The 26,632-nt window shown below is 39.5% G+C and overlaps 33 non-coding genes across 33 annotated transcripts; all 33 read right to left on the bottom strand.

The window, feature by feature from the left end:
• Positions 1–1,381: 1,381 nt before the first annotated feature.
• Trnaw-cca (transfer RNA tryptophan (anticodon CCA)) lies at positions 1,382–1,453 on the bottom strand. The gene has a single exon. It is a non-coding gene; the product is annotated as a tRNA-Trp (tRNA).
• Positions 1,454–2,016: 563 nt separating this feature from the next.
• On the bottom strand, positions 2,017–2,088 carry Trnaw-cca (transfer RNA tryptophan (anticodon CCA)). Its single transcript has one exon. It is a non-coding gene; the product is annotated as a tRNA-Trp (tRNA).
• Positions 2,089–2,651: 563 nt separating this feature from the next.
• On the bottom strand, positions 2,652–2,723 carry Trnag-ccc (transfer RNA glycine (anticodon CCC)). The gene has a single exon. It is a non-coding gene; the product is annotated as a tRNA-Gly (tRNA).
• Positions 2,724–3,286: 563 nt separating this feature from the next.
• On the bottom strand, positions 3,287–3,358 carry Trnaw-cca (transfer RNA tryptophan (anticodon CCA)). Its single transcript has one exon. It is a non-coding gene; the product is annotated as a tRNA-Trp (tRNA).
• Positions 3,359–5,194: 1,836 nt separating this feature from the next.
• Trnaw-cca (transfer RNA tryptophan (anticodon CCA)) lies at positions 5,195–5,266 on the bottom strand. The gene has a single exon. It is a non-coding gene; the product is annotated as a tRNA-Trp (tRNA).
• A 1,198-nt stretch (positions 5,267–6,464) lies between these two features.
• Positions 6,465–6,536, bottom strand: Trnag-ccc (transfer RNA glycine (anticodon CCC)). Its single transcript has one exon. It is a non-coding gene; the product is annotated as a tRNA-Gly (tRNA).
• Positions 6,537–7,099: 563 nt separating this feature from the next.
• On the bottom strand, positions 7,100–7,171 carry Trnaw-cca (transfer RNA tryptophan (anticodon CCA)). Its single transcript has one exon. It is a non-coding gene; the product is annotated as a tRNA-Trp (tRNA).
• A 1,836-nt stretch (positions 7,172–9,007) lies between these two features.
• Positions 9,008–9,079, bottom strand: Trnaw-cca (transfer RNA tryptophan (anticodon CCA)). Its single transcript has one exon. It is a non-coding gene; the product is annotated as a tRNA-Trp (tRNA).
• An 882-nt stretch (positions 9,080–9,961) lies between these two features.
• Trnaw-cca (transfer RNA tryptophan (anticodon CCA)) lies at positions 9,962–10,033 on the bottom strand. The gene has a single exon. It is a non-coding gene; the product is annotated as a tRNA-Trp (tRNA).
• A 247-nt stretch (positions 10,034–10,280) lies between these two features.
• Trnaw-cca (transfer RNA tryptophan (anticodon CCA)) lies at positions 10,281–10,352 on the bottom strand. Its single transcript has one exon. It is a non-coding gene; the product is annotated as a tRNA-Trp (tRNA).
• Positions 10,353–11,234: 882 nt separating this feature from the next.
• Trnaw-cca (transfer RNA tryptophan (anticodon CCA)) lies at positions 11,235–11,306 on the bottom strand. The gene has a single exon. It is a non-coding gene; the product is annotated as a tRNA-Trp (tRNA).
• Positions 11,307–11,553: 247 nt separating this feature from the next.
• On the bottom strand, positions 11,554–11,625 carry Trnaw-cca (transfer RNA tryptophan (anticodon CCA)). Its single transcript has one exon. It is a non-coding gene; the product is annotated as a tRNA-Trp (tRNA).
• Positions 11,626–12,506: 881 nt separating this feature from the next.
• Positions 12,507–12,578, bottom strand: Trnaw-cca (transfer RNA tryptophan (anticodon CCA)). Its single transcript has one exon. It is a non-coding gene; the product is annotated as a tRNA-Trp (tRNA).
• A 247-nt stretch (positions 12,579–12,825) lies between these two features.
• Trnaw-cca (transfer RNA tryptophan (anticodon CCA)) lies at positions 12,826–12,897 on the bottom strand. The gene has a single exon. It is a non-coding gene; the product is annotated as a tRNA-Trp (tRNA).
• Positions 12,898–13,462: 565 nt separating this feature from the next.
• Trnaw-cca (transfer RNA tryptophan (anticodon CCA)) lies at positions 13,463–13,534 on the bottom strand. The gene has a single exon. It is a non-coding gene; the product is annotated as a tRNA-Trp (tRNA).
• A 244-nt stretch (positions 13,535–13,778) lies between these two features.
• On the bottom strand, positions 13,779–13,850 carry Trnaw-cca (transfer RNA tryptophan (anticodon CCA)). The gene has a single exon. It is a non-coding gene; the product is annotated as a tRNA-Trp (tRNA).
• A 253-nt stretch (positions 13,851–14,103) lies between these two features.
• Positions 14,104–14,175, bottom strand: Trnaw-cca (transfer RNA tryptophan (anticodon CCA)). The gene has a single exon. It is a non-coding gene; the product is annotated as a tRNA-Trp (tRNA).
• An 882-nt stretch (positions 14,176–15,057) lies between these two features.
• Positions 15,058–15,129, bottom strand: Trnaw-cca (transfer RNA tryptophan (anticodon CCA)). Its single transcript has one exon. It is a non-coding gene; the product is annotated as a tRNA-Trp (tRNA).
• Positions 15,130–15,373: 244 nt separating this feature from the next.
• Positions 15,374–15,445, bottom strand: Trnaw-cca (transfer RNA tryptophan (anticodon CCA)). Its single transcript has one exon. It is a non-coding gene; the product is annotated as a tRNA-Trp (tRNA).
• A 563-nt stretch (positions 15,446–16,008) lies between these two features.
• Positions 16,009–16,080, bottom strand: Trnaw-cca (transfer RNA tryptophan (anticodon CCA)). Its single transcript has one exon. It is a non-coding gene; the product is annotated as a tRNA-Trp (tRNA).
• Positions 16,081–16,645: 565 nt separating this feature from the next.
• Trnaw-cca (transfer RNA tryptophan (anticodon CCA)) lies at positions 16,646–16,717 on the bottom strand. Its single transcript has one exon. It is a non-coding gene; the product is annotated as a tRNA-Trp (tRNA).
• Positions 16,718–17,211: 494 nt separating this feature from the next.
• Positions 17,212–17,283, bottom strand: Trnaw-cca (transfer RNA tryptophan (anticodon CCA)). The gene has a single exon. It is a non-coding gene; the product is annotated as a tRNA-Trp (tRNA).
• Positions 17,284–18,481: 1,198 nt separating this feature from the next.
• On the bottom strand, positions 18,482–18,553 carry Trnaw-cca (transfer RNA tryptophan (anticodon CCA)). Its single transcript has one exon. It is a non-coding gene; the product is annotated as a tRNA-Trp (tRNA).
• A 247-nt stretch (positions 18,554–18,800) lies between these two features.
• On the bottom strand, positions 18,801–18,872 carry Trnaw-cca (transfer RNA tryptophan (anticodon CCA)). Its single transcript has one exon. It is a non-coding gene; the product is annotated as a tRNA-Trp (tRNA).
• A 1,836-nt stretch (positions 18,873–20,708) lies between these two features.
• On the bottom strand, positions 20,709–20,780 carry Trnaw-cca (transfer RNA tryptophan (anticodon CCA)). The gene has a single exon. It is a non-coding gene; the product is annotated as a tRNA-Trp (tRNA).
• Positions 20,781–21,343: 563 nt separating this feature from the next.
• Trnaw-cca (transfer RNA tryptophan (anticodon CCA)) lies at positions 21,344–21,415 on the bottom strand. Its single transcript has one exon. It is a non-coding gene; the product is annotated as a tRNA-Trp (tRNA).
• A 563-nt stretch (positions 21,416–21,978) lies between these two features.
• On the bottom strand, positions 21,979–22,050 carry Trnaw-cca (transfer RNA tryptophan (anticodon CCA)). The gene has a single exon. It is a non-coding gene; the product is annotated as a tRNA-Trp (tRNA).
• Positions 22,051–22,297: 247 nt separating this feature from the next.
• Trnaw-cca (transfer RNA tryptophan (anticodon CCA)) lies at positions 22,298–22,369 on the bottom strand. Its single transcript has one exon. It is a non-coding gene; the product is annotated as a tRNA-Trp (tRNA).
• A 566-nt stretch (positions 22,370–22,935) lies between these two features.
• Trnaw-cca (transfer RNA tryptophan (anticodon CCA)) lies at positions 22,936–23,007 on the bottom strand. Its single transcript has one exon. It is a non-coding gene; the product is annotated as a tRNA-Trp (tRNA).
• An 882-nt stretch (positions 23,008–23,889) lies between these two features.
• On the bottom strand, positions 23,890–23,961 carry Trnaw-cca (transfer RNA tryptophan (anticodon CCA)). Its single transcript has one exon. It is a non-coding gene; the product is annotated as a tRNA-Trp (tRNA).
• Positions 23,962–24,208: 247 nt separating this feature from the next.
• On the bottom strand, positions 24,209–24,280 carry Trnaw-cca (transfer RNA tryptophan (anticodon CCA)). The gene has a single exon. It is a non-coding gene; the product is annotated as a tRNA-Trp (tRNA).
• A 1,201-nt stretch (positions 24,281–25,481) lies between these two features.
• On the bottom strand, positions 25,482–25,553 carry Trnaw-cca (transfer RNA tryptophan (anticodon CCA)). The gene has a single exon. It is a non-coding gene; the product is annotated as a tRNA-Trp (tRNA).
• Positions 25,554–26,119: 566 nt separating this feature from the next.
• Trnaw-cca (transfer RNA tryptophan (anticodon CCA)) lies at positions 26,120–26,191 on the bottom strand. The gene has a single exon. It is a non-coding gene; the product is annotated as a tRNA-Trp (tRNA).
• Between the last annotated feature and the right edge of the window lie 441 nt (positions 26,192–26,632).

Here is a 26,632-nt window from a genome sequence, read left to right as displayed (position 1 = left end):
TTGTAATAAGATATCATTAAATACAGAGAGAAATACGATGACAACCTGTAAACACACGCCTCTTCTTAAATACAATTTTCATTTACTGCTCAAAATAGCAAAACTTGAACGTGACCCCGACGTGATTTGAACACGCAACCTTCTGATCTGGAGTCAGACGCGCTACCGTTGCACCACAGGGCCATCTGATAAGCCAATGCACTATAATGCACTTTCAGTACAATTATCTGCTCCATGCTCTACATCGGCTTTACTTTGCTATACTTTATGCATTTTCTACTCATATCCTAATCTTCTGACTTCCATTTTCAAATTGTAGCTATATATCATTCATTACAGACAGAACTACGATGACAACGCGACACCACACACTACTCTTTCTACACATACATGTTTTTCATAATTTAAGCAAAACAGTAAGACTTTGATGTGACCCCGATGTGATTTGAACACGCAACCTTCTGATCTGGAGTCAGACGCACTACCGTTGCGCCACAGGGCCGTCTCTTGAAGTACTGCACAGTAATGTACTTTGTGTACAAACATCGTCTCCATGCTCTAAATCAGCTTCATTTATAACACAACATTTTTCTGCTTTTCTCTCATGTCTTCCTATTCTTACATCGACTTTCCAATTGTAATAAGATATCATTAAATACAGAGAGAAATACGATGACAACCTGTAAACACACGCCTCTTCTTAAATACAATTTTCATTTACTGCTCAAAATAGCAAAACTTGAACGTGACCCCGACGTGATTTGAACACGCAACCTTCTGATCTGGAGTCAGACGCACTACCGTTGCGCCACAGGGCCGTCTCTTGAAGTACTGCACAGTAATGTACTTTATGTACAAACATCGTCTCCATGCTCTACATCAGCTTCATTTATAACACAACATTTTTCTGCTTTTCTCTCATGTCTTCCTATTCTTACATCGACTTTCCAATTGTAATAAGATATCATTAAATACAGAGAGAAATACGATGACAACCTGTAAACACACGCCTCTTCTTAAATACAATTTTCATTTACTGCTCAAAATAGCAAAACTTGAACGTGACCCCGACGTGATTTGAACACGCAACCTTCTGATCTGGAGTCAGACGCGCTACCGTTGCACCACAGGGCCATCTGATAAGCCAATGCACTATAATGCACTTTAAGTACAATTATCTGCTCCATGCTCTACATCGGCTTTACTTTGCTATACTTTATGCATTTTCTACTCATATCCTAATCTTCTGACTTGCATTTTCAAATTGTAGCTATATATCATTCATTACAGTCAGAACTACGATGACAACGCGACACCACACACTACTCTTTCTACACATACATGTTTTTCATCATTTAAGCAAAACAGCAAAACTTTGATGTGACCCCGACGTGATTTGAACACGCAACCTTCTGATCTGGAGTCAGACGCGCTACCGTTGCGCCACAGGGCCATCTGATAAGCCAATGCACTATAATGCACTTTAAGTACAATTATCTGCTCCATGCTCTACATCGGCTTTACTTTGCTATACTTTATGCATTTTCTACTCATATCCTAATCTTCTGACTTCCATTTTCAAATTGTAGCTATATATCATTCATTACAGACAGAACTACGATGACAACGCGACACCACACACTACTCTTTCTACACATACATGTTTTTCATAATTTAAGCAAAACAGCAAAACTTTGATGTGACCCCGATGTGATTTGAACACGCAACCTTCTGATCTGGAGTCAGACGCACTACCGTTGCGCCACAGGGCCGTCTCTTGAAGTACTGCACAATAATGTACTTTATGTGCAAACATCGTCTCCATGCTCTACATCAGCTTCATTTATAACACAACATTTTTCTGCTTTTCTCTCATGTCTTCCTATTCTTACATCGACTTTCCAATTGTAACAAGATATCATTAAATACAGAGAGAAATACGATGACAACCTGTAAACACACGCCTCTTCTTAAATACAATTTTCATTTACTGCTCAAAATAGCAAAACTTGAACGTGACCCCGACGTGATTTGAACACGCAACCTTCTGATCTGGAGTCAGACGCGCTACCGTTGCGCCACAGGGCCATCTGATAAGCCAATGCACTATAATGCACTTTAAGTACAATTATCTGCTCCATGCTCTACATCGGCTTTACTTTGCTATACTTTATGCATTTTCTACTCATATCCTAATCTTCTGACTTCCATTTTCAAATTGTAGCTATATATCATTCATTACAGACAGAACTACGATGACAACGCGACACCACACACTACTCTTTCTACACATACATGTTTTTCATAATTTAAGCAAAACAGCAAAACTTTGATGTGACCCCGACGTGATTTGAACATGCAACCTTCTGATCTGGAGTCAGACGCACTACCGTTGAGCCACAGGGCCGTCTCTTGAAGTACTGCACAGTAATGTACTTTATGTACAAACATCGTCTCCATGCTCTAAATCAGCTTCATTTATAACACAACATTTTTCTGCTTTTCTCTCATGTCTTCCTATTCTTACATCGACTTTCCAATTGTAATAAGATATCATTAAATACAGAGAGAAATACGATGACAACCTGTAAACACACGCCTCTTCTTAAATACAATTTTCATTTACTGCTAAAAATAGCAAAACTTGAACGTGACCCCGACGTGATTTGAACACGCAACCTTCTGATCGGGAGTCAGACGCACTACCGTTGCGCCACAGGGCCGTCTCTTGAAGTACTGCACAGTAATGTACTTTATGTACAAACATCGTCTCCATGCTCTACATCAGCTTCATTTATAACACAACATTTTTCTGCTTTTCTCTCATGTCTTCCTATTCTTACATCGACTTTCCAATTGTAATAAGATATCATTAAATACAGAGAGAAATACGATGACAACCTGTAAACACACGCCTCTTCTTAAATACAATTTTCATTTACTGCTCAAAATAGCAAAACTTGAACGTGACCCCGACGTGATTTGAACACGCAACCTTCTGATCTGGAGTCAGACGCGCTACCGTTGCACCACAGGGCCATCTGATAAGCCAATGCACTATAATGCACTTTAAGTACAATTATCTGCTCCATGCTCTACATCGGCTTTACTTTGCTATACTTTATGCATTTTCTACTCATATCCTAATCTTCTGACTTGCATTTTCAAATTGTAGCTATATATCATTCATTACAGACAGAACTACGATGACAACGCGACACCACACACTACTCTTTCTACACATACATGTTTTTCATAATTTAAGCAAAACAGCAAAACTTTGATGTGACCCCGACGTGATTTGAACACGCAACCTTCTGATCTGGAGTCAGACGCGCTACCGTTGCGCCACAGGGCCATCTGATAAGCCAATGCACTATAATGCACTTTAAGTACAATTATCTGCTCCATGCTCTACATCGGCTTTACTTTGCTATACTTTATGCATTTTCTACTCATATCCTAATCTTCTGACTTCCATTTTCAAATTGTAGCTATATATCATTCATTACAGACAGAACTACGATGACAACGCGACACCACACACTACTCTTTCTACACATACATGTTTTTCATAATTTAAGCAAAACAGCAAAACTTTGATGTGACCCCGACGTGATTTGAACACGCAACCTTCTGATCTGGAGTCAGACGCACTACCGTTGCGCCACAGGGCCATCTGATAAGCCAATGCACTATAATGCACTTTAAGTACAATTATCTGCTCCATGCTCTACATCGGCTTTACCTTGCTATACTTTATGCATTTTCTACTCATATCCTAATCTTCTGACTTCCATTTTCAAATTGTAGCTATATATCATTCATTACAGACAGAACTACGATGACAACGCGACACCACACACTACTCTTTCTACACATACATGTTTTTCATAATTTAAGCAAAACAGCAAAACTTTGATGTGACCCCGATGTGATTTGAACACGCAACCTTCTGATCTGGAGTCAGACGCACTACCGTTGCGCCACAGGGCCGTCTCTTGAAGTACTGCACAGTAATGTACTTTATGTACAAACATCGTCTCCATGCTCTACATCAGCTTCATTTATAACACAACATTTTTCTGCTTTTCTCTCATGTCTTCCTATTCTTACATCGACTTTCCAATTGTAATAAGATATCATTAAATACAGAGAGAAATACGATGACAACCTGTAAACACACGCCTCTTCTTAAATACAATTTTCATTTACTGCTCAAAATAGCAAAACTTGAACGTGACCCCGACGTGATTTGAACACGCAACCTTCTGATCTGGAGTCAGACGCACTACCGTTGCGCCACAGGGCCATCTGATAAGCCAATGCACTATAATGCACTTTAAGTACAATTATCTGCTCCATGCTCTACATCGGCTTTACTTTGCTATACTTTATGCATTTTCTACTCATATCCTAATCTTCTGACTTCCATTTTCAAATTGTAGCTATATATCATTCATTACAGACAGAACTACGATGACAACGCGACACCACACACTACTCTTTCTACACATACATGTTTTTCATAATTTAAGCAAAACAGCAAAACTTTGATGTGACCCCGATGTGATTTGAACACGCAACCTTCTGATCTGGAGTCAGACGCACTACCGTTGCGCCACAGGGCCGTCTCTTGAAGTACTGCACAGTAATGTACTTTATGTACAAACATCGTCTCCATGCTCTACATCAGCTTCATTTATAACACAACATTTTTCTGCTTTTCTCTCATGTCTTCCTATTCTTACATCGACTTTCCAATTGTAATAAGATATCATTAAATACAGAGAGAAATACGATGACAACCTGTAAACACACGCCTCTTCTTAAATACAATTTTCATTTACTGCTCAAAATAGCAAAACTTGAACGTGACCCCGACGTGATTTGAACACGCAACCTTCTGATCTGGAGTCAGACGCGCTACCGTTGCACCACAGGGCCATCTGATAAGCCAATGCACTATAATGCACTTTAAGTACAATTATCTGCTCCATGCTCTACATCGGCTTTACTTTGCTATACTTTATGCATTTTCTACTCATATCCTAATCTTCTGACTTGCATTTTCAAATTGTAGCTATATATCATTCATTACAGACAGAACTACGATGACAACGCGACACCACACACTACTCTTTCTACACATACATGTTTTTCATAATTTAAGCAAAACAGCAAAACTTTGATGTGACCCCGACGTGATTTGAACACGCAACCTTCTGATCTGGAGTCAGACGCGCTACCGTTGCGCCACAGGGCCATCTGATAAGCCAATGCACTATAATGCACTTTAAGTACAATTATCTGCTCCATGCTCTACATCGGCTTTACTTTGCTATACTTTATGCATTTTCTACTCATATCCTAATCTTCTGACTTCCATTTTCAAATTGTAGCTATATATCATTCATTACAGACAGAACTACGATGACAACGCGACACCACACACTACTCTTTCTACACATACATGTTTTTCATAATTTAAGCAAAACAGCAAAACTTTGATGTGACCCCGACGTGATTTGAACATGCAACCTTCTGATCTGGAGTCAGACGCACTACCGTTGAGCCACAGGGCCGTCTCTTGAAGTACTGCACAGTAATGTACTTTATGTACAAACATCGTCTCCATGCTCTACATCAGCTTCATTTATAACACAACATTTTTCTGCTTTTCTCTCATATCTTCCTATTCTTACATCGACTTTCCAATTGTAATAAGATATCATTAAATACAGAGAGAAATACGATGACAACCTGTAAACACACGCCTCTTCTTAAATACAATTTTCATTTACTGCTCAAAATAGCAAAACTTGAACGTGACCCCGACGTGATTTGAACACGCAACCTTCTGATCTGGAGTCAGACGCGCTACCGTTGCACCACAGGGCCATCTGATAAGCCAATGCACTATAATGCACTTTCAGTACAATTATCTGCTCCATGCTCTACATCGGCTTTACTTTGCTATACTTTATGCATTTTCTACTCATATCCTAATCTTCTGACTTCCATTTTCAAATTGTAGCTATATATCATTCATTACAGACAGAACTACGATGACAACGCGACACCACACACTACTCTTTCTACACATACATGTTTTTCATAATTTAAGCAAAACAGCAAAACTTTGATGTGACCCCGATGTGATTTGAACACGCAACCTTCTGATCTGGAGTCAGACGCACTACCGTTGCGCCACAGGGCCGTCTCTTGAAGTACTGCACAGTAATGTACTTTATGTACAAACATCGTCTCCATGCTCTAAATCAGCTTCATTTATAACACAACATTTTTCTGCTTTTCTCTCATGTCTTCCTATTCTTACATCGACTTTCCAATTGTAATAAGATATCATTAAATACAGAGAGAAATACGATGACAACCTGTAAACACACGCCTCTTCTTAAATACAATTTTCATTTACTGCTAAAAATAGCAAAACTTGAACGTGACCCCGACGTGATTTGAACACGCAACCTTCTGATCGGGAGTCAGACGCACTACCGTTGCGCCACAGGGCCGTCTCTTGAAGTACTGCACAGTAATGTACTTTATGTACAAACATCGTCTCCATGCTCTACATCAGCTTCATTTATAACACAACATTTTTCTGCTTTTCTCTCATGTCTTCCTATTCTTACATCGACTTTCCAATTGTAATAAGATATCATTAAATACAGAGAGAAATACGATGACAACCTGTAAACACACGCCTCTTCTTAAATACAATTTTCATTTACTGCTCAAAATAGCAAAACTTGAACGTGACCCCGACGTGATTTGAACACGCAACCTTCTGATCTGGAGTCAGACGCGCTACCGTTGCACCACAGGGCCATCTGATAAGCCAATGCACTATAATGCACTTTAAGTACAATTATCTGCTCCATGCTCTACATCGGCTTTACTTTGCTATACTTTATGCATTTTCTACTCATATCCTAATCTTCTGACTTGCATTTTCAAATTGTAGCTATATATCATTCATTACAGACAGAACTACGATGACAACGCGACACCACACACTACTCTTTCTACACATACATGTTTTTCATAATTTAAGCAAAACAGCAAAACTTTGATGTGACCCCGACGTGATTTGAACACGCAACCTTCTGATCTGGAGTCAGACGCGCTACCGTTGCGCCACAGGGCCATCTGATAAGCCAATGCACTATAATGCACTTTAAGTACAATTATCTGCTCCATGCTCTACATCGGCTTTACTTTGCTATACTTTATGCATTTTCTACTCATATCCTAATCTTCTGACTTCCATTTTCAAATTGTAGCTATATATCATTCATTACAGACAGAACTACGATGACAACGCGACACCACACACTACTCTTTCTACACATACATGTTTTTCATAATTTAAGCAAAACAGCAAAACTTTGATGTGACCCCGACGTGATTTGAACACGCAACCTTCTGATCTGGAGTCAGACGCACTACCGTTGCGCCACAGGGCCATCTGATAAGCCAATGCACTATAATGCACTTTAAGTACAATTATCTGCTCCATGCTCTACATCGGCTTTACTTTGCTATACTTTATGCATTTTCTACTCATATCCTAATCTTCTGACTTCCATTTTCAAATTGTAGCTATATATCATTCATTACAGACAGAACTACGATGACAACGCGACACCACACACTACTCTTTCTACACATACATGTTTTTCATAATTTAAGCAAAACAGCAAAACTTTGATGTGACCCCGATGTGATTTGAACACGCAACCTTCTGATCTGGAGTCAGACGCACTACCGTTGCGCCACAGGGCCGTCTCTTGAAGTACTGCACAGTAATGTACTTTATGTACAAACATCGTCTCCATGCTCTACATCAGCTTCATTTATAACACAACATTTTTCTGCTTTTCTCTCATGTCTTCCTATTCTTACATCGACTTTCCAATTGTAATAAGATATCATTAAATACAGAGAGAAATACGATGACAACCTGTAAACACACGCCTCTTCTTAAATACAATTTTCATTTACTGCTCAAAATAGCAAAACTTGAACGTGACCCCGACGTGATTTGAACACGCAACCTTCTGATCTGGAGTCAGACGCACTACCGTTGCGCCACAGGGCCATCTGATAAGCCAATGCACTATAATGCACTTTAAGTACAATTATCTGCTCCATGCTCTACATCGGCTTTACTTTGCTATACTTTATGCATTTTCTACTCATATCCTAATCTTCTGACTTCCATTTTCAAATTGTAGCTATATATCATTCATTACAGACAGAACTACGATGACAACGCGACACCACACACTACTCTTTCTACACATACATGTTTTTCATAATTTAAGCAAAACAGCAAAACTTTGATGTGACCCCGATGTGATTTGAACACGCAACCTTCTGATCTGGAGTCAGACGCACTACCGTTGCGCCACAGGGCCGTCTCTTGAAGTACTGCACAGTAATGTACTTTATGTACAAACATCGTCTCCATGCTCTACATCAGCTTCATTTATAACACAACATTTTTCTGCTTTTCTCTCATGTCTTCCTATTCTTACATCGACTTTCCAATTGTAATAAGATATCATTAAATACAGAGAGAAATACGATGACAACCTGTAAACACACGCCTCTTCTTAAATACAATTTTCATTTACTGCTCAAAATAGCAAAACTTGAACGTGACCCCGACGTGATTTGAACACGCAACCTTCTGATCTGGAGTCAGACGCGCTACCGTTGCACCACAGGGCCATCTGATAAGCCAATGCACTATAATGCACTTTAAGTACAATTATCTGCTCCATGCTCTACATCGGCTTTACTTTGCTATACTTTATGCATTTTCTACTCATATCCTAATCTTCTGACTTGCATTTTCAAATTGTAGCTATATATCATTCATTACAGACAGAACTACGATGACAACGCGACACCACACACTACTCTTTCTACACATACATGTTTTTCATAATTTAAGCAAAACAGCAAAACTTTGATGTGACCCCGACGTGATTTGAACACGCAACCTTCTGATCTGGAGTCAGACGCGCTACCGTTGCGCCACAGGGCCATCTGATAAGCCAATGCACTATAATGCACTTTAAGTACAATTATCTGCTCCATGCTCTACATCGGCTTTACTTTGCTATACTTTATGCATTTTCTACTCATATCCTAATCTTCTGACTTCCATTTTCAAATTGTAGCTATATATCATTCATTACAGACAGAACTACGATGACAACGCGACACCACACACTACTCTTTCTACACATACATGTTTTTCATAATTTAAGCAAAACAGCAAAACTTTGATGTGACCCCGACGTGATTTGAACACGCAACCTTCTGATCTGGAGTCAGACGCACTACCGTTGCGCCACAGGGCCATCTGATAAGCCAATGCACTATAATGCACTTTAAGTACAATTATCTGCTCCATGCTCTACATCGGCTTTACTTTGCTATACTTTATGCATTTTCTACTCATATCCTAATCTTCTGACTTCCATTTTCAAATTGTAGCTATATATCATTCATTACAGACAGAACTACGATGACAACGCGACACCACACACTACTCTTTCTACACATACATGTTTTTCATAATTTAAGCAAAACAGCAAAACTTTGATGTGACCCCGATGTGATTTGAACACGCAACCTTCTGATCTGGAGTCAGACGCACTACCGTTGCGCCACAGGGCCGTCTCTTGAAGTACTGCACAGTAATGTACTTTATGTACAAACATCGTCTCCATGCTCTACATCAGCTTCATTTATAACACAACATTTTTCTGCTTTTCTCTCATGTCTTCCTATTCTTACATCGACTTTCCAATTGTAATAAGATATCATTAAATACAGAGAGAAATACGATGACAACCTGTAAACACACGCCTCTTCTTAAATACAATTTTCATTTACTGCTCAAAATAGCAAAACTTGAACGTGACCCCGACGTGATTTGAACACGCAACCTTCTGATCTGGAGTCAGACGCGCTACCGTTGCGCCACAGGGCCATCTGATAAGCCAATGCACTATAATGCACTTTAAGTACAATTATCTGCTCCATGCTCTACATCGGCTTTACTTTGCTATACTTTATGCATTTTCTACTCATATCCTAATCTTCTGACTTGCATTTTCAAATTGTAGCTATATATCATTCATTACAGACAGAACTACGATGACAACGCGACACCACACACTACTCTTTCTACACATACATGTTTTTCATAATTTAAGCAAAACAGCAAAACTTTGATGTGACCCCGACGTGATTTGAACACGCAACCTTCTGATCTGGAGTCAGACGCGCTACCGTTGCGCCACAGGGCCATCTGATAAGCCAATGCACTATAATGCACTTTAAGTACAATTATCTGCTCCATGCTCTACATCGGCTTTACTTTGCTATACTTTATGCATTTTCTACTCATATCCTAATCTTCTGACTTCCATTTTCAAATTGTAGCTATATATCATTCATTACAGACAGAACTACGATGACAACGCGACACCACACACTACTCTTTCTACACATACATGTTTTTCATAATTTAAGCAAAACAGCAAAACTTTGATGTGACCCCGACGTGATTTGAACACGCAACCTTCTGATCTGGAGTCAGACGCACTACCGTTGCGCCACAGGGCCATCTGATAAGCCAATGCACTATAATGCACTTTAAGTACAATTATCTGCTCCATGCTCTACATCGGCTTTACTTTGCTATACTTTATGCATTTTCTACTCATATCCTAATCTTCTGACTTCCATTTTCAAATTGTAGCTATATATCATTCATTACAGACAGAACTACGATGACAACGCGACACCACACACTACTCTTTCTACACATACATGTTTTTCATAATTTAAGCAAAACAGCAAAACTTTGATGTGACCCCGATGTGATTTGAACACGCAACCTTCTGATCTGGAGTCAGACGCACTACCGTTGCGCCACAGGGCCGTCTCTTGAAGTACTGCACAGTAATGTACTTTATGTACAAACATCGTCTCCATGCTCTACATCAGCTTCATTTATAACACAACATTTTTCTGCTTTTCTCTCATGTCTTCCTATTCTTACATCGACTTTCCAATTGTAATAAGATATCATTAAATACAGAGAGAAATACGATGACAACCTGTAAACACACGCCTCTTCTTAAATACAATTTTCATTTACTGCTCAAAATAGCAAAACTTGAACGTGACCCCGACGTGATTTGAACACGCAACCTTCTGATCTGGAGTCAGACGCGCTACCGTTGCGCCACAGGGCCATCTGATAAGCCAATGCACTATAATGCACTTTAAGTACAATTATCTGCTCCATGCTCTACATCGGCTTTACTTTGCTATACTTTATGCATTTTCTACTCATATCCTAATCTTCTGACTTCCATTTTCAAATTGTAGCTATATATCATTCATTACAGACAGAACTACGATGACAACGCGACACCACACACTACTCTTTCTACACATACATGTTTTTCATCATTTAAGCAAAACAGCAAAACTTTGATGTGACCCCGACGTGATTTGAACACGCAACCTTCTGATCTGGAGTCAGACGCGCTACCGTTGCGCCACAGGGCCATCTGATAAGCCAATCCACTATAATGCACTTTAAGTACAATTATCTGCTCCATGCTCTACATCGGCTTTACTTTGCTATACTTTATGCATTTTCTACTCATATCCTAATCTTCTGACTTCCATTTTCAAATTGTAGCTATATATCATTCATTACAGACAGAACTACGATGACAACGCGACACCACACACTACTCTTTCTACACATACATGTTTTTCATAATTTAAGCAAAACAGCAAAACTTTGATGTGCCCCGACGTGATTTGAACACGCAACCTTCTGATCTGGAGTCAGACGCGCTACCGTTGCGCCACAGGGCCATCTGATAAGCCAATGCACTATAATGCACTTTAAGTACAATTATCTGCTCCATGCTCTACATCGGCTTTACTTTGCTATACTTTATGCATTTTCTACTCATATCCTAATCTTCTGACTTCCATTTTCAAATTGTAGCTATATATCATTCATTACAGACAGAACTACGATGACAACGCGACACCACACACTACTCTTTCTACACATACATGTTTTTCATCATTTAAGCAAAACAGCAAAACTTTGATGTGACCCCGACGTGATTTGAACACGCAACCTTCTGATCTGGAGTCAGACGCACTACCGTTGCGCCACAGGGCCGTCTCTTGAAGTACTGCACGGTAATGTACTTTATGTACAAACATCGTCTCCATGCTCTACATCAGCTTCATTTATAACACAACATTTTTCTGCTTTTCTCTCATATCTTCCTATTCTTACATCGACTTTCCAATTGTAATAAGATATCATTAAATACAGAGAGAAATACGATGACAACCTGTAAACACACGCCTCTTCTTAAATACAATTTTCATTTACTGCTCAAAATAGCAAAACTTGAACGTGACCCCGACGTGATTTGAACACGCAACCTTCTGATCTGGAGTCAGACGCGCTACCGTTGCGCCACAGGGCCATCTGATAAGCCAATGCACTATAATGCACTTTAAGTACAATTATCTGCTCCATGCTCTACATCGGCTTTACTTTGCTATACTTTATGCATTTTCTACTCATATCCTAATCTTCTGACTTCCATTTTCAAATTGTAGCTATATATCATTCATTACAGACAGAACTACGATGACAACGCGACACCACACACTACTCTTTCTACACATACATGTTTTTCATAATTTAAGCAAAACAGCAAAACTTTGATGTGACCCCGACGTGATTTGAACACGCAACCTTCTGATCTGGAGTCAGACGCGCTACCGTTGCGCCACAGGGCCATCTGATAAGCCAATCCACTATAATGCACTTTAAGTACAATTATCTGCTCCATGCTCTACATCGGCTTTACTTTGCTATACTTTATGCATTTTCTACTCATATCCTAATCTTCTGACTTCCATTTTCAAATTGTAGCTATATATCATTCATTACAGACAGAACTACGATGACAACGCGACACCACACACTACTCTTTCTACACATACATGTTTTTCATAATTTAAGCAAAACAGCAAAACTTTGATGTGCCCCGACGTGATTTGAACACGCAACCTTCTGATCTGGAGTCAGACGCGCTACCGTTGCGCCACAGGGCCATCTGATAAGCCAATGCACTATAATGCACTTTAAGTACAATTATCTGCTCCATGCTCTACATCGGCTTTACTTTGCTATACTTTATGCATTTTCTACTCATATCCTAATCTTCTGACTTCCATTTTCAAATTGTAGCTATATATCATTCATTACAGACAGAACTGCGATGACAACGCGACACCACACACTACTCTTTCTACACATACATGTTTTTCATCATTTAAGCAAAACAGCAAAACTTTGATGTGACCCCGACGTGATTTGAACACGCAACCTTCTGATCTGGAGTCAGACGCGCTACCGTTGCGCCACAGGGCCGTCTCTTGAAGTACTGCACGGTAATGTACTTTATGTACAAACATCGTCTCCATGCTCTACATCAGCTTCATTTATAACACAACATTTTTCTGCTTTTCTCTCATATCTTCCTATTCTTACATCGACTTTCCAATTGTAATAAGATATCATTAAATACAGAGAGAAATACGATGACAACCTGTAAACACACGCCTCTTCTTAAATACAATTTTCATTTACTGCTCAAAATAGCAAAACTTGAACGTGACCCCGACGTGATTTGAACACGCAACCTTCTGATCTGGAGTCAGACGCGCTACCGTTGCGCCACAGGGCCATCTGATAAGCCAATTGCAATGCACTATAATGCACTTTAAGTACAATTATCTGCTCCATGCTCTACATCGGCTTTACTTTGCTATACTTTATGCATTTTCTACTCATATCCTAATCTTCTGACTTCCATTTTCAAATTGTAGCTATATATCATTCATTACAGACAGAACTACGATGACAACGCGACACCACACACTACTCTTTCTACACATACATGTTTTTCATCATTTAAGCAAAACAGCAAAACTTTGATGTGACCCCGACGTGATTTGAACACGCAACCTTCTGATCTGGAGTCAGACGCGCTACCGTTGCGCCACAGGGCCATCTGATAAGCCAATGCACTATAATGCACTTTAAGTACAATTATCTGCTCCATGCTCTACATCGGCTTTACTTTGCTATACTTTATGCATTTTCTACTCATATCCTAATCTTCTGACTTCCATTTTCAAATTGTAGCTATATATCATTCATTACAGACAGAACTACGATGACAACGCGACACCACACACTACTCTTTCTACACATACATGTTTTTCATAATTTAAGCAAAACAGCAAAACTTTGATGTGACCCCGACGTGATTTGAACACGCAACCTTCTGATCTGGAGTCAGACGCACTACCGTTGCGCCACAGGGCCGTCTCTTGAAGTACTGCACAGTAATGTACTTTATGTACAAACATCGTCTCCATGCTCTACATCAGTTTCATTTATAACACAACTTTTTTCTGCTTTTCTCTCATGTCTTCCTATTCTTACATCGACTTTCCAATTGTAATAAGATATCATTAAATACAGAGAGAAATACGATGACAACCTGTAAACACACGCCTCTTCTTAAATACAATTTTCATTTACTGCTCAAAATAGCAAAACTTGAACGTGACCCCGACGTGATTTGAACACGCAACCTTCTGATCTGGAGTCAGACGCGCTACCGTTGGGCCACAGGGCCATCTGATAAGCCAATGCACTATAATGCACTTTAAGTACAATTATCTGCTCCATGCTCTACATCGGCTTTACTTTGCTATACTTTATGCATTTTCTACTCATATCCTAATCTTCTGACTTCCATTTTCAAATTGTAGCTATATATCATTCATTACAGACAGAACTACGATGACAACGCGACACCACACACTACTCTTTCTACACATACATGTTTTTCATAATTTAAGCAAAACAGCAAAACTTTGATGTGACCCCGACGTGATTTGAACACGCAACCTTCTGATCTGGAGTCAGACGCGCTACCGTTGCGCCACAGGGCCGTCTCTTGAAGTACTGCACAGTAATGTACTTTATGTACAAACATCGTCTCCATGCTCTACATCAGCTTCATTTATAACACAACATTTTTCTGCTTTTCTCTCATATGTTCCTATTCTTACATCGACTTTCCAATTGTAATAAGATATCATTAAATACAGAGAGAAATACGATGACAACCTGTAAACACACGCCTCTTCTTAAATACAATTTTCATTTACTGCTCAAAATAGCAAAACTTGAACGTGACCCCGACGTGATTTGAACACGCAACCTTCTGATCTGGAGTCAGACGCGCTACCGTTGCGCCACAGGGCCATCTGATAAGCCAATGCACTATAATGCACTTTAAGTACAATTATCTGCTCCATGCTCTACATCGGCTTTACTTTGCTATACTTTATGCATTTTCTACTCATATCCTAATCTTCTGACTTCCATTTTCAAATTGTAGCTATATATCATTCATTACAGACAGAACTACGATGACAACGCGACACCACACACTACTCTTTCTACACATACATGTTTTTCATAATTTAAGCAAAACAGCAAAACTTTGATGTGACCCCGACGTGATTTGAACACGCAACCTTCTGATCTGGAGTCAGACGCACTACCGTTGCGCCACAGGGCCGTCTCTTGAAGTACTGCACAGTAATGTACTTTATGTACAAACATCGTCTCCATGCTCTACATCAGCTTCATTTATAACTCAACTTTTTTCTGCTTTTCTCTCATGTCTTCCTATTCTTACATCGACTTTCCAATTGTAATAAGATATCATTAAATACAGAGAGAAATACGATGACAACCTGTAAACACACGCCTCTTCTTAAATACAATTTTCATTTACTGCTCAAAATAGCAAAACTTGAACGTGACCCCGACGTGATTTGAACACGCAACCTTCTGATCTGGAGTCAGACGCGCTACCGTTGCGCCACAGGGCCATCTGATAAGCCAATGCACTATAATGCACTTTAAGTACAATTATCTGCTCCATGCTCTACATCGGCTTTACTTTGCTATACTTTATGCATTTTCTACTCATATCCTAATCTTCTGACTTCCATTTTCAAATTGTAGCTATATATCATTCATTACAGACAGAACTACGATGACAACGCGACACCACACACTACTCTTTCTACACATACATGTTTTTCATAATTTAAGCAAAACAGCAAAACTTTGATGTGCCCCGACGTGATTTGAACACGCAACCTTCTGATCTGGAGTCAGACGCGCTACCGTTGCGCCACAGGGCCATCTGATAAGCCAATGCACTATAATGCACTTTAAGTACAATTATCTGCTCCATGCTCTACATCGGCTTTACTTTGCTATACTTTATGCATTTTCTACTCATATCCTAATCTTCTGACTTCCATTTTCAAATTGTAGCTATATATCATTCATTACAGACAGAACTACGATGACAACGCGACACCACACACTACTCTTTCTACACATACATGTTTTTCATAATTTAAGCAAAACAGCAAAACTTTGATGTGACCCCGACGTGATTTGAACACGCAACCTTCTGATCTGGAGTCAGACGCGCTACCGTTGCGCCACAGGGCCATCTGATAAGCCAATGCACTATAATGCACTTTAAGTACAATTATCTGCTCCATGCTCTACATCGGCTTTACTTTGCTATACTTTATGCATTTTCTACTCATATCCTAATCTTCTGACTTCCATTTTCAAATTGTAGCTATATATCATTCATTACAGACAGAACTACGATGACAACGCGACACCACACACTACTCTTTCTACACATACATGTTTTTCATAATTTAAGCAAAACAGCAAAACTTTGATGTGACCCCGACGTGATTTGAACACGCAACCTTCTGATCTGGAGTCAGACGCACTACCGTTGCGCCACAGGGCCGTCTCTTGAAGTACTGCACAGTAATGTACTTTATGTACAAACATCGTCTCCATGCTCTACATCAGCTTCATTTATAACACAACTTTTTTCTGCTTTTCTCTCATGTCTTCCTATTCTTACATCGACTTTCCAAATACAATTTTCATTTACTGCTCAAAATAGCAAAACTTGAACGTGACCCCGACGTGATTTGAACACGCAACCTTCTGATCTGGAGTCAGACGCGCTACCGTTGCGCCACAGGGCCATCTGATAAGCCAATGCACTATAATGCACTTTAAGTACAATTATCTGCTCCATGCTCTACATCGGCTTTACTTTGCTATACTTTATGCATTTTCTACTCATATCCTAATCTTCTGACTTCCATTTTCAAATTGTAGCTATATATCATTCATTACAGACAGAACTACGATGACAACGCGACACCACACACTACTCTTTCTACACATACATGTTTTTCATAATTTAAGCAAAACAGCAAAACTTTGATGTGACCCCGACGTGATTTGAACACGCAACCTTCTGATCTGGAGTCAGACGCACTACCGTTGCGCCACAGGGCCGACTCTTGAAGTACTGCACAGTAATGTACTTTATGTACAAACATCGTCTCCATGCTCTACATCAGCTTCATTTATAACACAACATTTTTCTGCTGTTCTCTCATGTCTTCCTATTCTTACATCGACTTTCCAATTGTAATAAGATATCATTAAATACAGAGAGAAATACGATGACAACCTGTAAACACACGCCTCTTCTTAAATACAATTTTCATTTACTGCTCAAAATAGCAAAACTTGAACGTGACCCCGACGTGATTTGAACACGCAACCTTCTGATCTGGAGTCAGACGCGCTACCGTTGTGCCACAGGGCCATCTGATAAGCCAATGCACTATAATGCACTTTAAGTACAATTATCTGCTCCATGCTCTACATCGGCTTTACTTTGCTATACTTTATGCATTTTCTACTCATATCCTAATCTTCTGACTTCCATTTTCAAATTGTAGCTATATATCATTCATTACAGACAGAACTACGATGACAACGCGACACCACACACTACTCTTTCTACACATACATGTTTTTCATAATTTAAGCAAAACAGCAAAACTTTGATGTGACCCCGACGTGATTTGAACACGCAACCTTCTGATCTGGAGTCAGACGCACTACCGTTGCGCCACAGGGCCGACTCTTGAAGTACTGCACAGTAATGTACTTTATGTACAAACATCGTCTCCATGCTCTACATCAGCTTCATTTATAACACAACATTTTTCTGCTTTTCTCTCATGTCTTCCTATTCTTACATCGACTTTCCAATTGTAATAAGATATCATTAAATACAGAGAGAAATACGATGACAACCTGTAAACACACGCCTCTTCTTAAATACAATTTTCATTTACTGCTCAAAATAGCAAAACTTGAACGTGACCCCGACGTGATTTGAACACGCAACCTTCTGATCTGGAGTCAGACGCGCTACCGTTGCGCCACAGGGCCATCTGATAAGCCAATGCACTATAATGCACTTTAAGTACAATTATCTGCTCCATGCTCTACATCGGCTTTACTTTGCTATACTTTATGCATTTTCTACTCATATCCTAATCTTCTGACTTCCATTTTCAAATTGTAGCTATATATCATTCATTACAGACAGAACTACGATGACAACGCGACACCACACACTACTCTTTCTACACATACATGTTTTTCATAATTTAAGCAAAACAGCAAAACTTTGATGTGACCCCGACGTGATTTGAACACGCAACCTTCTGATCTGGAGTCAGACGCGCTACCGTTGCGCCACAGGGCCATCTGATAAGCCAATGCACTATAATGCACTTTAAGTACAATTATCTGCTCCATGCTCTACATCGGCTTTACTTTGCTATACTTTATGCATTTTCTACTCATATCCTAATCTTCTGACTTCCATTTTCAAATTGTAGCTATATATCATTCATTACAGACAGAACTACGATGACAACGCGACACCACACACTACTCTTTCTACACATACATGTTTTTCATAATTTAAGCAAAACAGCAAAACTTTGATGTGACCCCGACGTGATTTGAACACGCAACTTTCTGATCTGGAGTCAGACGCGCTACCGTTGCGCCACAGGGCCATCTGATAAGCCAATGCACTATAATGCACTTTAAGTACAATTATCTGCTCCATGCTCTACATCGGCTTTACTTTGCTATACTTTATGCATTTTCTACTCATATCCGAATCTTCTGACTTCCATTTTCAAATTGTAGCTATATATCATTCATTACAGACAGAACTACGATGACAACGCGACACCACACACTACTCTTTCTACACATACATGTTTTTCATCATTTAAGCAAAACAGCAAAACTTTGATGTGACCCCGATGTGATTTGAACACGCAACCTTCTGATCTGGAGTCAGACGCACTACCGTTGCGCCACAGGGCCGTCTCTTGAAGTACTGCACAGTAATGTACTTTATGTACAAACATCGTCTCCATGCTCTACATCAGCTTCATTTATAACACAACATTTTTCTGCTTTTCTCTCATGTCTTCCTATTCTTACATCGACTTTCCAATTGTAATAAGATATCATTAAATACAGAGAGAAATACGATGACAACCTGTAAACACACGCCTCTTCTTAAATACAATTTTCATTTACTGCTCAAAATAGCAAAACTTGAACGTGACCCCGACATGATTTGAACACGCAACCTTCTGATCTGGAGTCAGACGCGCTACCGTTGCGCCACAGGGCCATCTGATAAGCCAATGCACTATAATGCACTTTAAGTACAATTATCTGCTCCATGCTCTACATCGGCTTTACTTTGCTATACTTTATGCATTTTCTACTCATATCCTAATCTTCTGACTTCCATTTTCAAATTGTAGCTATATATCATTCATTACAGACAGAACTACGATGACAACGCGACACCACACACTACTCTTTCTACACATACATGTTTTTCATCATTTAAGCAAAACAGCAAAACTTTGATGTGACCCCGATGTGATTTGAACACGCAACCTTCTGATCTGGAGTCAGACGCGCTACCGTTGCGCCACAGGGCCATCTGATAAGCCAATGCACTATAATGCACTTTAAGTACAATTATCTGCTCCATGCTCTACATCGGCTTTACTTTGCTATACTTTATGCATTTTCTACTCATATCCTAATCTTCTGACTTCCATTTTCAAATTGTAGCTATATATCATTCATTACAGACAGAACTACGATGACAACGCGACACCACACACTACTCTTTCTACACATACATGTTTTTCATCATTTAAGCAAAACAGCAAAACTTTGATGTGACCCCGACGTGATTTGAACACGCAACCTTCTGATCTGGAGTCAGACGCACTACCGTTGCGCCACAGGGCCGTCTCTTGAAGTACTGCACAGTAATGTACTTTATGTACAAACATCGTCTCCATGCTCTACATCAGCTTCATTTATAACACAACTTTTTTCTGCTTTTCTCTCATGTCTTCCTATTCTTACATCGACTTTCCAATTGTAATAAGATATCATTAAATACAGAGAGAAATACGATGACAACCTGTAAACACACGCCTCTTCTTAAATACAATTTTCATTTACTGCTCAAAATAGCAAAACTTGAACGTGACCCCGACGTGATTTGAACACGCAACCTTCTGATCTGGAGTCAGACGCGCTACCGTTGCGCCACAGGGCCATCTGATAAGCCAATGCACTATAATGCACTTTAAGTACAATTATCTGCTCCATGCTCTACATCGGCTTTACTTTGCTATACTTTATGCATTTTCTACTCATATCCTAATCTTCTGACTTCCATTTTCAAATTGTAGCTATATATCATTCATTACAGACAGAACTACGATGACAACGCGACACCACACACTACTCTTTCTACACATACATGTTTTTCATCATTTAAGCAAAACAGCAAAACTTTGATGTGACCCCGACGTGATTTGAACACGCAACCTTCTGATCTGGAGTCAGACGCACTACCGTTGCGCCACAGGGCCGTCTCTTGAAGTACTGCACTATAATGTACTTTATGTACAAACATCGTCTCCATGCTCTACATCAGCTTCATTTATAACACAACTTTTTTCTGCTTTTCTCTCATGTCTTCCTATTCTTACATCGACTTTCCAATTGTAATAAGATATCATTAAATACAGAGAGAAATACGATGACAACCTGTAAACACACGCCTCTTCTTAAATACAATTTTCATTTACTGCTCAAAATAGCAAAACTTGAACGTGACCCCGACGTGATTTGAACACGCAACCTTCTGATCTGGAGTCAGACGCGCTACCGTTGCGCCACAGGGCCATCTGATAAGCCAATGCACTATAATGCACTTTAAGTACAATTATCTGCTCCATGCTCTACATCGGCTTTACTTTGCTATACTTTATGCATTTTCTACTCATATCCTAATCTTCTGACTTCCATTTTCAAATTGTAGCTATATATCATTCATTACAGACAGAACTACGATGACAACGCGACACCACACACTACTCTTTCTACACATACATGTTTTTCATCATTTAAGCAAAACAGCAAAACTTTGATGTGACCCCGACGTGATTTGAACACGCAACCTTCTGATCTGGAGTCAGACGCACTACCGTTGCGCCACAGGGCCGACTCTTGAAGTACTGCACAGTAATGTACTTTATGTACAAACATCGTCTCCATGCTCTACATCAGCTTCATTTATAACACAACATTTTTCTGCTTTTCTCTCATGTCTTCCTATTCTTACATCGACTTTCCAATTGTAATAAGATATCATTAAATACAGAGAGAAATACGATGACAACCTGTAAACACACGCCTCTTCTTAAATACAATTTTCATTTACTGCTCAAAATAGCAAAACTTGAACGTGACCCCGACGTGATTTGAACACGCAACCTTCTGATCTGGAGTCAGACGCGCTACCGTTGCGCCACAGGGCCATCTGATAAGCCAATGCACTATAATGCACTTTAAGTACAATTATCTGCTCCATGCTCTACATCGGCTTTACTTTGCTATACTTTATGCATTTTCTACTCATATCCTAATCTTCTGACTTCCATTTTCAAATTGTAGCTATATATCATTCATTACAGACAGAACTACGATGACAACGCGACACCACACACTACTCTTTCTACACATACATGTTTTTCATAATTTAAGCAAAACAGCAAAACTTTGATGTGACCCCGACGTGATTTGAACACGCAACCTTCTGATCTGGAGTCAGACGCGCTACCGTTGCGCCACAGGGCCATCTGATAAGCCAATGCACTATAATGCACTTTAAGTACAATTATCTGCTCCATGCTCTACATCGGCTTTACTTTGCTATACTTTATGCATTTTCTACTCATATCCTAATCTTCTGACTTCCATTTTCAAATTGTAGCTATATATCATTCATTACAGACAGAACTACGATGACAACGCGACACCACACACTACTCTTTCTACACATACATGTTTTTCATAATTTAAGCAAAACAGCAAAACTTTGATGTGACCCCGACGTGATTTGAACACGCAACCTTCTGATCTGGAGTCAGACGCGCTACCGTTGCACAACAGGGCCATCTGATAAGCCAATGCACTATAATGCACTTTAAGTACAATTATCTGCTCCATGCTCTACATCGGCTTTACTTTGCTATACTTTATGCATTTTCTACTCATATCCTAATCTTCTGACTTCCATTTTCAAATTGTAGCTATATATCATTCATTACAGACAGAACTACGATGACAACGCGACACCACACACTACTCTTTCTACACATACATGTTTTTCATAATTTAAGCAAAACAGCAAAACTTTGATGTGACCCCGACGTGATTTGAACACGCAACCTTCTGATCTGGAGTCAGACGCGCTACCGTTGCGCCACAGGGCCATCTGATAAGCCAATGCACTATAATGCACTTTAAGTACAATTATCTGCTCCATGCTCTACATCGGCTTTACTTTGCTATACTTTATGCATTTTCTACTCATATCCTAATCTTCTGACTTCCATTTTCAAATTGTAGCTATATATCATTCATTACAGACAGAACTACGATGACAACGCGACACCACACACTACTCTTTCTACACATACATGTTTTTCATAATTTAAGCAAAACAGCAAAACTTTGATGTGACCCCGACGTGATTTGAACACGCAACCTTCTGATCTGGAGTCAGACGCGCTACCGTTGCACCACAGGGCCATCTGATAAGCCAATGCACTATAATGCACTTTAAGTACAATTATCTGCTCCATGCTCTACATCGGCTTTACTTTGCTATACTTTATGCATTTTCTACTCATATCCTAATCTTCTGACTTCCATTTTCAAATTGTAGCTATATATCATTCATTACAGACAGAACTACGATGACAACGCGACACCACACACTACTCTTTCTACACATACATGTTTTTCATAATTTAAGCAAAACAGCAAAACTTTGATGTGACCCCGACGTGATTTGAACACGCAACCTTCTGATCTGGAGTCAGACGCACTACCGTTGCGCCACAGGGCCGACTCTTGAAGTACTGCACAGTAATGTACTTTATGTACAAACATCGTCTCCATGCTCTACATCAGCTTCATTTATAACACAACATTTTTCTGCTTTTCTCTCATGTCTTCCTATTCTTACATCGACTTTCCAATTGTAATAAGATATCATTAAATACAGAGAGAAATACGATGACAACCTGTAAACACACGCCTCTTCTTAAATACAATTTTCATTTACTGCTCAAAATAGCAAAACTTGAACGTGACCCCGACGTGATTTGAACACGCAACCTTCTGATCTGGAGTCAGACGCGCTACCGTTGCGCCACAGGGCCATCTGATAAGCCAATGCACTATAATGCACTTTAAGTACAATTATCTGCTCCATGCTCTACATCGGCTTTACTTTGCTATACTTTATGCATTTTCTACTCATATCCTAATCTTCTGACTTCCATTTTCAAATTGTAGCTATATATCATTCATTACAGACAGAACTACGATGACAACGCGACACCACACACTACTCTTTCTACACATACATGTTTTTCATAATTTAAGCAAAACAGCAAAACTTTGATGTGACCCCGACGTGATTTGAACACGCAACCTTCTGATCTGGAGTCAGACGCGCTACCGTTGCGCCACAGGGCCATCTGATAAGCCAATGCACTATAATGCACTTTAAGTACAATTATCTGCTCCATGCTCTACATCGGCTTTACTTTGCTATACTTTATGCATTTTCTACTCATATCCTAATCTTCTGACTTCCATTTTCAAATTGTAGCTATATATCATTCATTACAGACAGAACTACGATGACAACGCGACACCACACACTACTCTTTCTACACATACATGTTTTTCATAATTTAAGCAAAACAGCAAAACTTTGATGTGACCCCGACGTGATTTGAACACGCAACTTTCTGATCTGGAGTCAGACGCGCTACCGTTGCGCCACAGGGCCATCTGATAAGCCAATGCACTATAATGCACTTTAAGTACAATTATCTGCTCCATGCTCTACATCGGCTTTACTTTGCTATACTTTATGCATTTTCTACTCATATCCGAATCTTCTGACTTCCATTTTCAAATTGTAGCTATATATCATTCATTACAGACAGAACTACGATGACAACGCGACACCACACACTACTCTTTCTACACATAAATGTTTTTCATCATTTAAGCAAAACAGCAAAACTTTGATGTGACCCCGATGTGATTTGAACACGCAACCTTCTGATCTGGAGTCAGACGCACTACCGTTGCGCCACAGGGCCGTCTCTTGAAGTACTGCACAGTAATGTACTTTATGTACAAACATCGTCTCCATGCTCTACATCAGCTTCATTTATAACACAACATTTTTCTGCTTTTCTCTCATGTCTTCCTATTCTTACATCGACTTTCCAATTGTAATAAGATATCATTAAATACAGAGAGAAATACGATGACAACCTGTAAACACACGCCTCTTCTTAAATACAATTTTCATTTACTGCTCAAAATAGCAAAACTTGAACGTGACCCCGACATGATTTGAACACGCAACCTTCTGATCTGGAGTCAGACGCGCTACCGTTGCGCCACAGGGCCATCTGATAAGCCAATGCACTATAATGCACTTTAAGTACAATTATCTGCTCCATGCTCTACATCGGCTTTACTTTGCTATACTTTATGCATTTTCTACTCATATCCTAATCTTCTGACTTCCATTTTCAAATTGTAGCTATATATCATTCATTACAGACAGAACTACGATGACAACGCGACACCACACACTACTCTTTCTACACATACATGTTTTTCATAATTTAAGCAAAACAGCAAAACTTTGATGTGACCCCGACGTGATTTGAACACGCAACCTTCTGATCTGGAGTCAGACGCGCTACCGTTGCGCCACAGGGCCATCTGATAAGCCAATGCACTATAATGCACTTTAAGTACAATTATCTGCTCCATGCTCTACATCGGCTTTACTTTGCTATACTTTATGCATTTTCTACTCATATCCTAATCTTCTGACTTCCATTTTCAAATTGTAGCTATATATCATTCATTACAGACAGAACTACGATGACAACGCGACACCACACACTACTCTTTCTACACATACATGTTTTTCATAATTTAAGCAAAACAGCAAAACTTTGATGTGACCCCGACGTGATTTGAACACGCAACCTTCTGATCTGGAGTCAGACGCGCTACCGTTGCACAACAGGGCCATCTGATAAGCCAATGCACTATAATGCACTTTAAGTACAATTATCTGCTCCATGCTCTACATCGGCTTTACTTTGCTATACTTTATGCATTTTCTACTCATATCCTAATCTTCTGACTTCCATTTTCAAATTGTAGCTATATATCATTCATTACAGACAGAACTACGATGACAACGCGACACCACACACTACTCTTTCTACACATACATGTTTTTCATAATTTAAGCAAAACAGCAAAACTTTGATGTGACCCCGACGTGATTTGAACACGCAACCTTCTGATCTGGAGTCAGACGCGCTACCGTTGCGCCACAGGGCCATCTGATAAGCCAATGCACTATAATGCACTTTAAGTACAATTATCTGCTCCATGCTCTACATCGGCTTTACTTTGCTATACTTTATGCATTTTCTACTCATATCCTAATCTTCTGACTTCCATTTTCAAATTGTAGCTATATATCATTCATTACAGACAGAACTACGATGACAACGCGACACCACACACTACTCTTTCTACACATACATGTTTTTCATAATTTAAGCAAAACAGCAAAACTTTGATGTGACCCCGACGTGATTTGAACACGCAACCTTCTGATCTGGAGTCAGACGCGCTACCGTTGCACCACAGGGCCATCTGATAAGCCAATGCACTATAATGCACTTTAAGTACAATTATCTGCTCCATGCTCTACATCGGCTTTACTTTGCTATACTTTATGCATTTTCTACTCATATCCTAATCTTCTGACTTCCA

Source organism: Haliotis asinina, chromosome 2, assembly GCF_037392515.1.
Source record: "Haliotis asinina isolate JCU_RB_2024 chromosome 2, JCU_Hal_asi_v2, whole genome shotgun sequence".
NCBI lineage: Eukaryota > Metazoa > Mollusca > Gastropoda > Lepetellida > Haliotidae > Haliotis > Haliotis asinina.
The sequence above is the reverse complement of the archived record's forward strand: the minus strand, read 5'-3'. Positions and strand labels throughout refer to the sequence as shown.